This window comes from Drosophila suzukii (genome assembly GCF_043229965.1).
Source record: "Drosophila suzukii chromosome 2 unlocalized genomic scaffold, CBGP_Dsuzu_IsoJpt1.0 scf_2c, whole genome shotgun sequence".
NCBI lineage: Eukaryota > Metazoa > Arthropoda > Insecta > Diptera > Drosophilidae > Drosophila > Drosophila suzukii.
Window position 1 is genome coordinate 36817034 of NW_027255896.1, and position 12695 is coordinate 36829728.

Sequence of the window (12695 nt, forward strand, 5' to 3'; positions counted from 1 at the left end):
TAGGCATGCAAATTCTAGAGATTCCTGAGCAGCGCAAGTTTGTTTCATCAGCGTGCTACGCCCACTCCAACGCCCACAAACCGCCCAAAACTTTGGCTCCTACAGCTTAAATGCTTCTTAACTGCGTTGCATTGTTCTCATCAATTGATTGAATCAACAAAATTTGCCACGCCCACTGTAACGACCACAAGTTACCCACAAGCTTCCAAAATCGTAAGTATGAACGCGAATTTCTCAATTAATTTCGAATTTATCTAAGATTGAGAATTGAGATTTCTGATTTAGATTTTCTAGGCTTGTAAAGCCCACAAACCGCCCACACCTGTAGCGCCCACAATTGTCTTGCTAGAAAAAAAATGTAACTGAAATGTATTAGTCTCACCAATACTTATCGATTGACCCAAAAAAAAGTTTTCCACCCCCACTATAACAACCATAACGCTTAACACATATATTGAGATCGCGGGTAGGTTGCGTATGACAGCATAGCATTCTTCGTTGGTTTAGTAAGTGTTTAATAAGTTTAAGTCAGGTAAGTGTTATTTTAATTTATTGATTAACAGCATTTAAATATCGCCCATTACCGCAGCGTTCAAATGTCTTTTCCAATACATAATATATAACTAAAATATATTAAACAACAAGAGATAACGCTATAGCCGAGTGTCTCGCCCACAAACCGCCCAAAACTTTGGCTCCTACAGTTAAAATGCTAGAATAAAACTGCGTTGTATTGTTCTCATCAATACCTATATATTGGCCCACTTTAAGGACCACAAACCGCCCACAAGCTTCAAAAATCGTAAGTATGAACGCGAAATTCTCGGAAACTATCAAAGATTGAGACTTGGGACTTCTGACTTCGTTTTTGTAGGCTTGTAAGGCTTGTAACGCCCACAAACCGCCCACACCTGTAGCGCCCACAATTGTCATGCTAGAAAAAAAAATTTAACTGAAATGCATTAGTCTCGTCAATACCTATCGATTGACCCAAAAAAGTTTTCCACCCCCACTATAAAGCCCATAACGCTTAAATCTGTCTGCCGCCCACATAACCATATATTGAGATCGCGGGTAGGTGGCGTATAACAGCATAGCATTCTTCCTCGGTTTAATAGGCAAATTTAATTATACAAGTGCATTTATAAGTTTAAGTCAGGTAAGTGTTATTTTAATTAATTGATTAACAGCATTTAAATTTCGCCTATTACCGCAGCGTTCAAATGTCTTTTCCGTGTGTGCGAAGGTGACTATTTATATCATAGAGTAAAAAGCTATATAGAGGCTTCAATTGCTTTGCCCGAACCTCTGCCCAACCTCTGCTAAGAGCCCATTCAAGGCCAAGTTTGAAGCTAACTTAGGTGCGAAGCAACAGCAATAGGGATTTCGATTAAAAACAAAAACCAAACAGTGAGCAAGAGCGGTGCAGAATGAGGTGGGAATGAATTACAAGTTCGATCGAACTTTACAAAAAGAGGGGAAATAAGCTTTTTTCGCCTAGGTGGCATCATAGCCTCATTATCTAAAGAGAGCGGCAGAGCAATTGGCGCCTCTATATAGTTCATTACTCTATGTTTATATAGCCGCAGAATTAAAAACTGCAGTGATTGTCCCATAGAGTAATGAACTACATAGAGGCGCCAATTGCTCTGCCGCTCTCTTTAGATAATGAGGCTATGATGCCACCTAGGCGAAAAAAGCTTATTTCCCCTCTTTTTGTAAAGTTCGATCGAACTTGTAATTCATTCCCACCTCATTCTGCACCGCTCTTGCTCACTGTTTTGTTTTTGTTTTTAATCGAAATCCCTATTGCTGTTGCTTCGCACCTAAGTTAGCTTCAAACTTGGCCTTGAATTGGCTCTTAGCAGAGGTTGGGCAGAGGTTCGGGCAGAGCAATTGGCGACTCTATATAGATTCTTACTCTATGATTGTCCGATCATAACGAGTGATACATCAATCAAAAGGTATTGCAAAACATAAAAAGTTTAGAAAGACTATGTATTAAGTCGAACTTACAAGCATTCTTCGTCTAAAAATTGATATCAGATCCTTTGTAAGTTGAAGGTGCGACCCCTTACCTTGTTAACAGGTAGAGTAAAAGGGAATACTAGATTCGTCGGAAAGTATGTAACAGGTAGAAGTCAGCGTTTTCAGGATCACTAGCCGAGTCGATCTAGGAATTTCCGTATGAACGCGGTGATCTCGGAAACTATAAAAGCGGCAAAACTGGAAGTAGACATGCAGATTCCAGAGATTCCTTCATTCCAGAGATTTGCGAATACTCTAACGCCCACAAACCTTCCAAGAAGAAAAGCAATGACGTCAGAGCCAGACAATGACAAATGTATTTATGGATGTGTGTGTTTAAATAGTTGCAAGCGGAAATTCGCAGCAAATATAACTCTTTCAAACAAAGCTGTTCGACCAAATATTTTATTGAACAACTAATGCAAACATTAAGATTGTACATGTATTATGTATATAATATGCTTTAAGATTCTTCATACCCTTCAGTTTCAAAAATAAGTTTTGAACCGTGAAGCACCTTGTGAGTCACCGGTGACGTGTGTCACGGGTGACGTAGGTATATTTAACTTTTAAAACTGCAATTTAGCCTTTTCGGCATTTTTATTGGCACAAAACATTATGAATGACACTTTCGTCTAACGGAACCAGAAGTTTGTAGGATATTTTGTTAAACCCTTAAAATTCATTATACCCGTTACTCGCAGAGTATCAGGCAGAAGGAAGCGTTTCCGACCGCATACAGTGTATATTTTCTTGATCAGGATCACTAGCCGAGTCGCTTTAGTCATGTTCGCCTGTCCGTATAAGCGCTAAGACCTCGGAAACTATAAGAACTAGGCTATTGGGATTTTCCATGCAGGTTCCTGAGCTTCTTGCGCAGTGCAAGTTTTTTTCAAAAAGGTGTCATGCCCATTCTAACGCCCAAAATAAAAATATTAACTAAAATGTATTGTTCTCATTGTTCAGGCCCTCTGTCTGGCGAATCTGGACCCCGGCACCGCTATACAATTGCAGCGCTCTCCTAGTGCACCACTCTCCTAAAGCACCGCTCTCTCTTCCCGCCCAGCTTTTTCCGTAGAGTGTAATTTCTTTCGGTCAACGGGGTACTTCGCGTATCGTGTGGTTTCTCCCCTACTGCTCAGAAGCAGAATTCAGGCCCCCAAAACTTTCCAAGATTTACTGTATATCTGCAGCCGCTAAAATACTTGCACATATTTTTCGTTTTTCCAAATACAGTCCACATACAAAGAAATCGAAAACGTCCACCACAAAAAATACTCGCCGGCATTAATTTAAATATATATATTTTATTATTTTTCCCTCGGAATATTAAATTAAATTAAAACAACACTCTAGTACTAAATAATCGACAAATATCATCCTACGGCAAACAACTTATTGGCATATTTTGGTATTTGTCTTCACTCAGATGTTTAAAATAAATATAAAACCTGCGAACATTACATACATACATATCAATATGTACATACATATACATATCTAAATACACCCTGTGGTACCATTCAGCGCTTATTGAGCACTCAATCACTGCAAAAAGTTCATCACTGAGCGCACAATTTGTATGGTATTGAGTGCTTAAATTAACATAGGCATGTCCTAGGGTTTATCAGTGCACAAAAACTAGCACGCATTGAGCGCTTTTTTGAGCACCCTTTTGAGCGCTTTTTTGAGCAGCAAAAAAAGCACACGTTCAGCACATGTTGAGCGCTTGATTAAGCAGCGGAAAAAGCACACAATCAGCACACGTTGAGCGCTCGATTAAGCAGCGGAGAAAACACACGTTGAGCGCTCAATCAAGTAGCGAAAAAGCGCACATTCAGCACACGTTGAGCGCTTAGCAGCAAATAAAATTTCAGTTGTAATTTTTATTTATTTATTTTAAAATTTGAGCTCAGGGGTTCCCGGTGTTATCGTGGTCGCTGGCACCTCCTCCTCAGCATCTGGTGCCAGCGTTGCCTTTTTTTTGGTACAACTCAAGTTTTTAACGCACCGCATTGCCATCGTCAGCGACTTTTCCGGAGGCTCCGAGGGCTCCACCAGAACGATTGCATCTAGTATTAGAAAAAAAAAATTTGTTTTAAAAATAAAACGATACGAGAATAAAAACGAGTGACCGAAAGTATTCGTTATTTGTAAGATTTATTTATAATAAAATAAATGTTATCTTTGGCAATCAATGTAAAAATCCCAGAAGTCTTTTAAAAATTAAACTTACAAACAATAGTTACATTCAGCCTCAATAAAAACTTACTTAACAAGGCGCGGACGAAATTTGGGTATACTGAGCTTCTTCTTGTTTTGCCCCCCCTCCAAGTTGTGGGACAGAACAAGTTCCTCGGATAATATTCTTAAGATGGATCCTTAGCCTTCCATTTTTTTTATAGATTTACCATCAGCCTTGTCTAAAAATATAAGAAAATTAAAAAAGTATCGAGAAGAAATTTGCAAACTTTTGTTTTCGGTCACTTGATTTATTTTATTTGTTGTAAAAAATTATTTATGTATTTTTTTATTATTTATTAAAACATTTATTTATTTTGCATATGCGGAAAAAAATGACACCATTCCAGGGACGGAAAATTAGAGATGTTTGAGATTTTTATTTAAATAGCCATGTTTGTTTACTTACACAAAAATAAAAATTGTGCTTTAATGTTATTAATACAAACAAACATAAGTTATAAAAACAAACATCTCTTATTTTTCGTCCCCAGGAACTTTGCACTCAATAAGATTTTTAAATTTTTTCACAGATTCATTCATTTGTTTATTTATTCATTCTGCATTCTGATTCATTCATTTTTGTTTAACAAATGAAGCATTGTTTTTTTTCACGTCAAAAATTAATATTTTTCACAGCTATTTTTTTTCGCCACGTGTTTTTTGAGAATCTTGTATATTCCATTATTTTAATATACAATATCTTGTTTTTACACTCACTGTTTAAAAAAATATTGGTCTGCGACAGACTTACCTGGGAATCGTATAGGTATCACTTTTAAACCACTGGCTTATTTTATGTAACTACGTTAATTGCGGGCAATTCTAACTCTTTCCCATAAGTAAACGCAAGTGAAAAAGACGAAAAAAGTCGCGTGCCTTCCAGAAAAACAACAAGCAACAACAACAACGGTTCCGCTAATCCGTTGTTGTTCTGTTTTTTTGGCATGTCTCGTTTGGTCTATGCATCTTGCACATAAAAGCAGGGTATTTATAGACATATCCGACTATGCAAATCATTATATAAAAATATATTTTTAAGACTTCCCATATTAATAAATAATATTAATAAACATATAAATTTTTTTAAGAAATACAAATAATTTAAAACCCAAAAATATTATTGTCGCATTATTCAAAAGGCAAGGTTGCACAAAAGTCTAGCTATTTTAATTGTTTGGCCTCCTTGCCCTCACACGCATTTCTCCAGCTGAGACTTGGCGAGAGAGAGAGCCCAAAAGTACTTTTTGTGCATTCTCTTTGCGGATCCCGGCTGAGAGCGCGTCTTTTTGCCGCCGTTGCGCTCAGCTCTGCCGGCGTCGCTGGCTGCTCTGCCGACGTCGCAGTCGGCTTCGTGATAATTGGGCGCTTAACTCAATTGTGGAACTGCAGGGCATATCCATATCTACATACATACACATATCTACATACACATCCATATATACATACATATACATATTCATATCTACATACACACATACCTACATACATTCACATATACTTTTAATTCCACCATCCCGTTCCGACTAATTAAAGTATTCCGTCGTCCATCCGGTTAAAAATAATAAAATAAAAATTACACCAACCGACGTGAAAATTTGTTTGGTCATTGTGCTTTATTTAACAACCATCAAACTTTTTAGTATTTTTCGGCATTTGGTATTTACTACGTAAAATTTATTTTATCCAGGGAAAATAATACCAGCACTCCACCGCATGCATAGCATCCTCCGTCCACCAATTTTTTCGGTATATTTTATTATTTTTCCCTCGGAATATTAAATTAAATTAAAACAATACTCTAGTACTAAATAATCGACAAATATCATCCTACGGCACACAACTTATTGGCATATTTTGGTATTTGTCTTCACTCAGATGTTTAAAATAATGCAATCACTCCACCTGGGACTACATATTAACACATATTTGGTATTTTTCCCCTCAATTTATTTCAAACGAAAAAAATACCAGTACTAAAACAAAGAAAAATACCAAACTTGATCCGAATTACAATTAACATATACCAAAAAGGTTAAATATTATACTTTTTTTTTTCCACGGGTGATATACGAACTCCTTACTCACCGTTCCTAATCCGTATCATTGGATTCAATTCCGCAAAGTACACCAGGTCGGTAATTGCTCCAATTTATATTTTTCCGGTCCACTACTTTTTTGTCGACACTGGATTACCTCTTAGTGTACATGTGCTCCTCCAGACTAAGCTCAAGCTATCCTTGTGGGAACAGTCCCTGCACAACAAGGCCGAGATTCCGACGTGGCAGGAGCTGAATGCCTTCCTTACGGAGCGTCACCGGACCTTAAAAACCATAGACGACGTACGTCCGTCAGGCTCGAGTCAATCTCTGCCAAAAAAATCCGCCCCCAGTGCAGCGCTTCGAAGTATATATTCTTACGAGACAAGGGTAGCACCCAAGCCCAAAGGATGAGATCTTTGTAAGAAGGAAAACCATCCTGTCCGCACATGTGCACGATTTTACCAGATGACGGTCAACGAGAGGTCGGCATATATAAAGAGAAAGCAGCTGTGTCTGAACTGCTTCGCACGAGGGCATCAGCTGTGTGATTGTGAAAGCACTCATAGCTGCTTTACGTGCCGCGGCCGCCATCACACCTTACTACACAGAGGCAACTCCTCCCAATCGCCTTCGAATCCCGCCCCAAGACCCAGATCAAGACCAAATACACCAGTTGCCACCGCCAACGGCTCCACCGGGTTTCTACAGACCAAAATTACTTCGCGACCGCCATAATTGACATATGTAATCTGGGGTCGAATTTTAAAGCTCGTGCTTGATAGATTCAGGATCAGTAGCAACCCTTATTTCTGAGCGGCTGTTCAAATTAAGTATGTTGTCTCACAAAGTAATCCGAGCCCAAGTATCAGGCTTAAGCCAGACAGTATCCGCTGAATCCAAAAAGCTCTGTCAGTTTACCATCCGTTCTCCGACCAGGCCTGGCTTGCAAATAAACACGACGGCCTATGTTCTTCCCCAATTAGCTGGAAACCTCCCATCTTGTCCGATTCCGCAACAGGTTCTACGGGATCTTCCCGAACTGCCACTAGCGGATCCAAATTTCTTCGAGAGCGCACAGATAGATATTCTGATCGGGGCCGACTAACTGCCATCCATTCTCCTAAGCGGCACTCGGACGAACATTTGTGGCTCTCTCCTCGGTCAAGAAACCATTTTCGGGTGGATCCTAACAGGACCCGATCCTGCTCCAAGGGAAAATCAGATTTCCGCTTTTTCCACCCGAATTCCCCACACGGTAGACACGTCCCTGGATACGCTTCTCACCAAATTTTGGGAGGTTTCTTTTGAGCTATTGTAAGAATGCTTGTTCGAGCTGTTATTAGGAATCCCCAAATGTAGGCAGCAAGAACAACCCATCAGAACAAGCAAGCGAAACAGTGCTGCCCATCAAGTATGTTGGTATCGGCAAGGGCAGAAACTCAGAGCAACTTGCCATTCTTGGGTTTGATTTTTGAGAATAGAAAAAAAGGAAGAGCAGCTGATTGGTTCCATCTTTGGCGGCTCAATACATCCGGTTGGGGGTAACATACCTTGGCCACGAGCTCGGCTAATTCTTTTCGATTTTGATCGCCAAGGAGGACAGTCCAGCAGCTCAAAAGGTTTCAGGGCCTTGAAAAAAAAGAAAGTATTTTTCTTTCCTTAAAGGAAAGCCTTTACGTGCAGACCAACGGAATTAAAAAAAAAAAAAAAAAAAAGGAAACTAAATTTTTTTTTATTTCTTGCGGCCAAGTTAGTTAAATATACCAAGCTATATATATAGCCAATTTAAGGGAGTGCCTATGCATTTTGTTTTTTCTCTTTCACTCGATGTGTGTCCAGCTTGGCACGCAGCCGCAAAATCAATCAAAAAGTAATAGAATTCGCTTAGCTTCCCAGAGTGACCTGCTTCCCGTCTCTCTCTTGGATTTCAGCCGGGAAAGCCTAAAGCCCTTTGCGCCGACTACGCTGTTTAAGCGTAGTAGTAGTTCGCGCCGTGCTTAGCCCGCCAGTTGGAATCACAATACCGCAGCCCCGAAGATTGCACAAATTTTTTTAAGTCTCCAAAGTGTGAAAAAAAAATGTGAAAAATAGGCCAACAGCGCCATAAAAGTAATATGTTAAATTAAGTGCATTATTTTTTTTTATTAATTTTGTTTGTTTGTTAGAAAAATGAGGAAAAAGTAAATGAGCAAAAGGTAAAACGTGAGAGTGAAATATTGCGACATAAAAGAACGGAGAACTGAAACACGTGAAAAAAAAGACACAAAGAGAAAGAAATGAATACCTACGAAAGAAAAAAACAAAGAAAAGATGTAAGTGTAAAAATAAAAAAATATCCCCCCAAAAGCGTGCAAACAGGTCAAAGCTCAGCATCACTGAAATGGACCGATTTGCGAGCCGCGATGCGAACTCAATTTAAAGGTGAGCTCACAGACGTTAATATCCGTTCAGCTATAGATCGACGCAAGCAAAAGGAAAACGAATCCTATGATGAGTTTTACGAGTCGATCGTTTTATTAGCCGACAAACTTTCAGTGCTCTTGTCCGAGCTGGCTCTGTTGGAAATTTTGCGAGCAAATTTGCAGCCGCATGAACTTTTATATGAAAAAATAATTAGTCCCGCACATCTACGCCACCTAGTAAGAAAACGTGAGGTATTTATACAATGCGTGGCTAAGAATAAACCACTATTCCAAAGGCCGCAAGCCCCATTGCGACGCGTAGTCAATGCCGTCGAACAACAAGTCAGTTGTGAAGAAGTTTTTAGCGAGGATGACGAGAGTATGGAGGTAGCAGCACTCAATTTGGTTTGCTGGAACTGCCGAGAGAATGGTCATAGATACCAAAATTGTACTATCGAACATAGGGTGTTTTGTTATGGGTGCGGTCAGCCGAATACTTATAAAAACAGCTGTACCAAGTGTACTGGCTCAAAAAACTTAGGGACACGTGCACCAGTGGTAAGTGCACGGAAGAAACTTTCATCAATCGCGACTCAGACAGATCTGTAGAGCCACCGCAATCTACAGAAACTGCATTTCCGGACAAGACAACTTCCCTGCTAGAACACCAACCTGGGTTTTCATCCTCAGTTATGGGCCAAAGGTCTTCGTTACAAACTCGCGAATATTACAGAAAAATTAAAAAAGAAAATCAGGCGCTAATCTCCGCCATTGTCGGACTGATGTACGGCCATATGCAAATGTTACTCTACTGGGAAGAGCCATGAAGGGATTAATGGATACGGGTGCATCCATAAGTTGTATAGGAGGTGACCTTGCCAGAGAAATTTTTGACAAAAATATTAAGTTTAAACAAATGTCATCAAATGTGCGCACAGCAGACGGCAAGTCACAAACCATTTCGGGAAAGCTTTGTTTAGAGGTCACGTATGGAGGGTTTACAAGGCTCTTAACATTTTTCCTTGTTCCGACGCTGATTCACTCGCTTTATTTAGGGATTGATTTTTGGACCGAATTCGATATGTTACCCTCCGGTCTAACAACTCAAGACGGACTATCTAGTATATCAGGCTACGAAAAAAAGTTAACTAAAATTGTTTCACAGCGCAAGCTTTCCACAGAGCAGCAAGGTCTGTTGGAAAAGGCGATTTAAACCTTTCCCTCATTCGCGGAGAAGGGACTTGGGAAAACAAAATTATTGCAGCATGAGATAGACGTAGGTACGGCAAAACCTATAAAGCAGCGTCACTACCCAGTTTCCCCAGCCATCGAAAAACTTATGTATGACGAAATCGTTTGGATGATTGGCCTTGGAGTCATCGAGGAGTCCGATAGCTCGTGGTCATCGCCAGTAGTTATCGTAAGGAAACCTGGTAAAGTGCGCCTTTGCATAGACTGCCGCAAGGTTAATGATGTTACGCGAAAGAATGCTTACCCTATGCCTTTAATAGAGGGTATCCTAAGCCGTCTTCCCAAGGCTGAGTATATTACCAGCCTTGATCTTTAAGACGCGTATTGGCAAATACCGCTCGAGCCAAGTTCTCGGGACAAAACGGCCTTCACGGTGCCCGGCAGGCCTCTGTATCAATTCAAAGTCATGCCCTTCGGCTTAACAAATTCCCCTTCAACCATGTCGAAATTAATGGACCGCATTATCCCAGCACACCTGAGATCGGAGGTATTTATTTATCTTGACGATCTTCTCATCATTTCCGACACGTTCGAACGGCACACAAAAGTGGTATGCGGAATAGCACTGGCATTAGAAAAAGCAGGGCTCACCATAAATGTACAAAAAAGTCCGTTTTGTGTACCGGAAGTTCACTACTTGGGTCACATTGTCGGTCATGGAATTATATCAATGGATGCTGTTAAGATAGAAACTATTAAAGATTACCCCACACCCCAGTTGCTGAAACAACTTCGCCGTTTCGTAGGCATAACTGGGTGGTACAAAAAATCTATTGAGAATTACGCTGCAATAACATCTCCGCTAACAGACTCATTAAAAAAAAAAAAAGTATTTTTTTGGTCCAGTGCGGCTGAGCAAGCCTTCCAGGACTTGAAAGCAGCAATGTCCAAAGCTCCCGTATTGCATATGCCAGATTTCACACAGCCCTTTTTCATACATTGTGATGCCAGTCACACGAGGGTTGGGGGTGTTTTGATGCAGATCAACCAGGATGGCGACGAGATTCCTATTGCTTTTATGTCTCGCAAACTCAACGAGTGCCAGCGAAATCATTCCGTAACGGAAAAAGAGTGTTTGGCGGCTATACTAAGTATAAAAAAGTTTCGAGCATACGTAGAAGGGCATACCTTTACGGTGGTAACCGATCATGCCTCGTTAAAATGGTTGATGTCCCAATCTGACTTGAGTAGCCGTTTGCCAAGATGGGCTCTCAAGTTACAGGGTTATAGTTTTTCAATCCAGCATCGAAAGGGTGTTAGAAACGTAGTTCCCGATGCTTTGTCACGCAATTTTACCGAGGATTTGTCTACCATAGAAATCGAAAAGACAATAGATCTTTGCTCTCCACACTTCCTATCCGAACCATATCAACAACTTAAGGCAAAATTAACACAAGCGGAAAAGCAGTTGCCGGATATTAAGGTCGTCAATAATTGCATTTATAGAAGAACTGAACATGCATCTGAGGAAAGATTAGGTGACGAAATGGTTTGGAAATTATGGCTGCCAAAAGAGTTGGTACCAGTGGCATTGGAAAAAGCTCACGACAATCCACTATCCTCTCATTGTGGAATTAATAAAACTTTAGAAAGGATTAGGAGACACTATTTTTGGCCGAATTTGGTGAACGAAGTCCGAGATTACATTAATAATTGTGAGATTTGTAAAGGCACCAAACATCCCAATTATGTCTTACGACCTCCATTGGCCAAAACAGGCGAAACGCAGAGATTCTTCCAAAAGCTCTTTATAGACTATTTAGGACCATATCCACGTTCAAAACCCGGTCATGTCGGAGTTCTAGTACTTCTCGATCACTTTACAAAATTTCCCTTCATAAAACCAGTTAAAAATTGTACAGCTGAAGCTATATTAAAGTATCTCGGAGAAGACTTATTTCATTGCTTTGGGACACCAGAGGTAATCGTCTCCGACAATGGAGTTCAATTTAAGTCAAACATTTTCAATAATTTGCTCAAAAAGTACGGGGTACAACACGCATACACTGCCGTTTATGCTCCACAAGGAAACGCGTCAGAAAGAGTCAACCGGAGTATTATAGCTGGCATTAAAGAATATGTTAATCCTGATCAGTCCAATTGGGATGACAAACTGAGTAGCATATGTTGCTCTCTCCGCTCTAGTTGGCATTCAGTCGTAAACAATAAACCCTATCGATTAGCTTTCGGTCAACATATGATCCCAGACGGGTCAGAGTATAAGCTGTTGAGGGAATTGGATCTGCTAGAAGACCGGGCTTGTCAAATCTCTAGAGAGGATTCTGTAGATATTTTTAGGAAAGGTGCGGTAAAAGCTATGCGACACCAGCAGGCTGTAAACGAAAAAAAATTATAGCTTACGAAGCCGCGAAGTTTCGTATACCGTTGGCCAAGAGATATACAGAAGGAATTTCCAACAAAGCAAGTTTGTAAAAGGTTTTAATGCAAAGCTAGCGCCGATATTTGTGAAAGCAAGAATAAGAAGAAAACTAGGGTCAGCCTATTATGAACTAGAGGACCTGCAAGGGAAAATAATAGGAAACAAGGAAGAACCCGTTACTCAGATAATGGGACCAAAAGGAAATGGAGATATGCAAGCAGAAAGCGAGATTGAAATGCGCCACCTACTGGCGGTAGACAGACTTAAGCGTTATGGGCGTTAGAGTGGGCGGGGCAATTTTGGGTCAATCGATAGGTATTGACGAGAACAACACATTTCAGTTAAAATTTT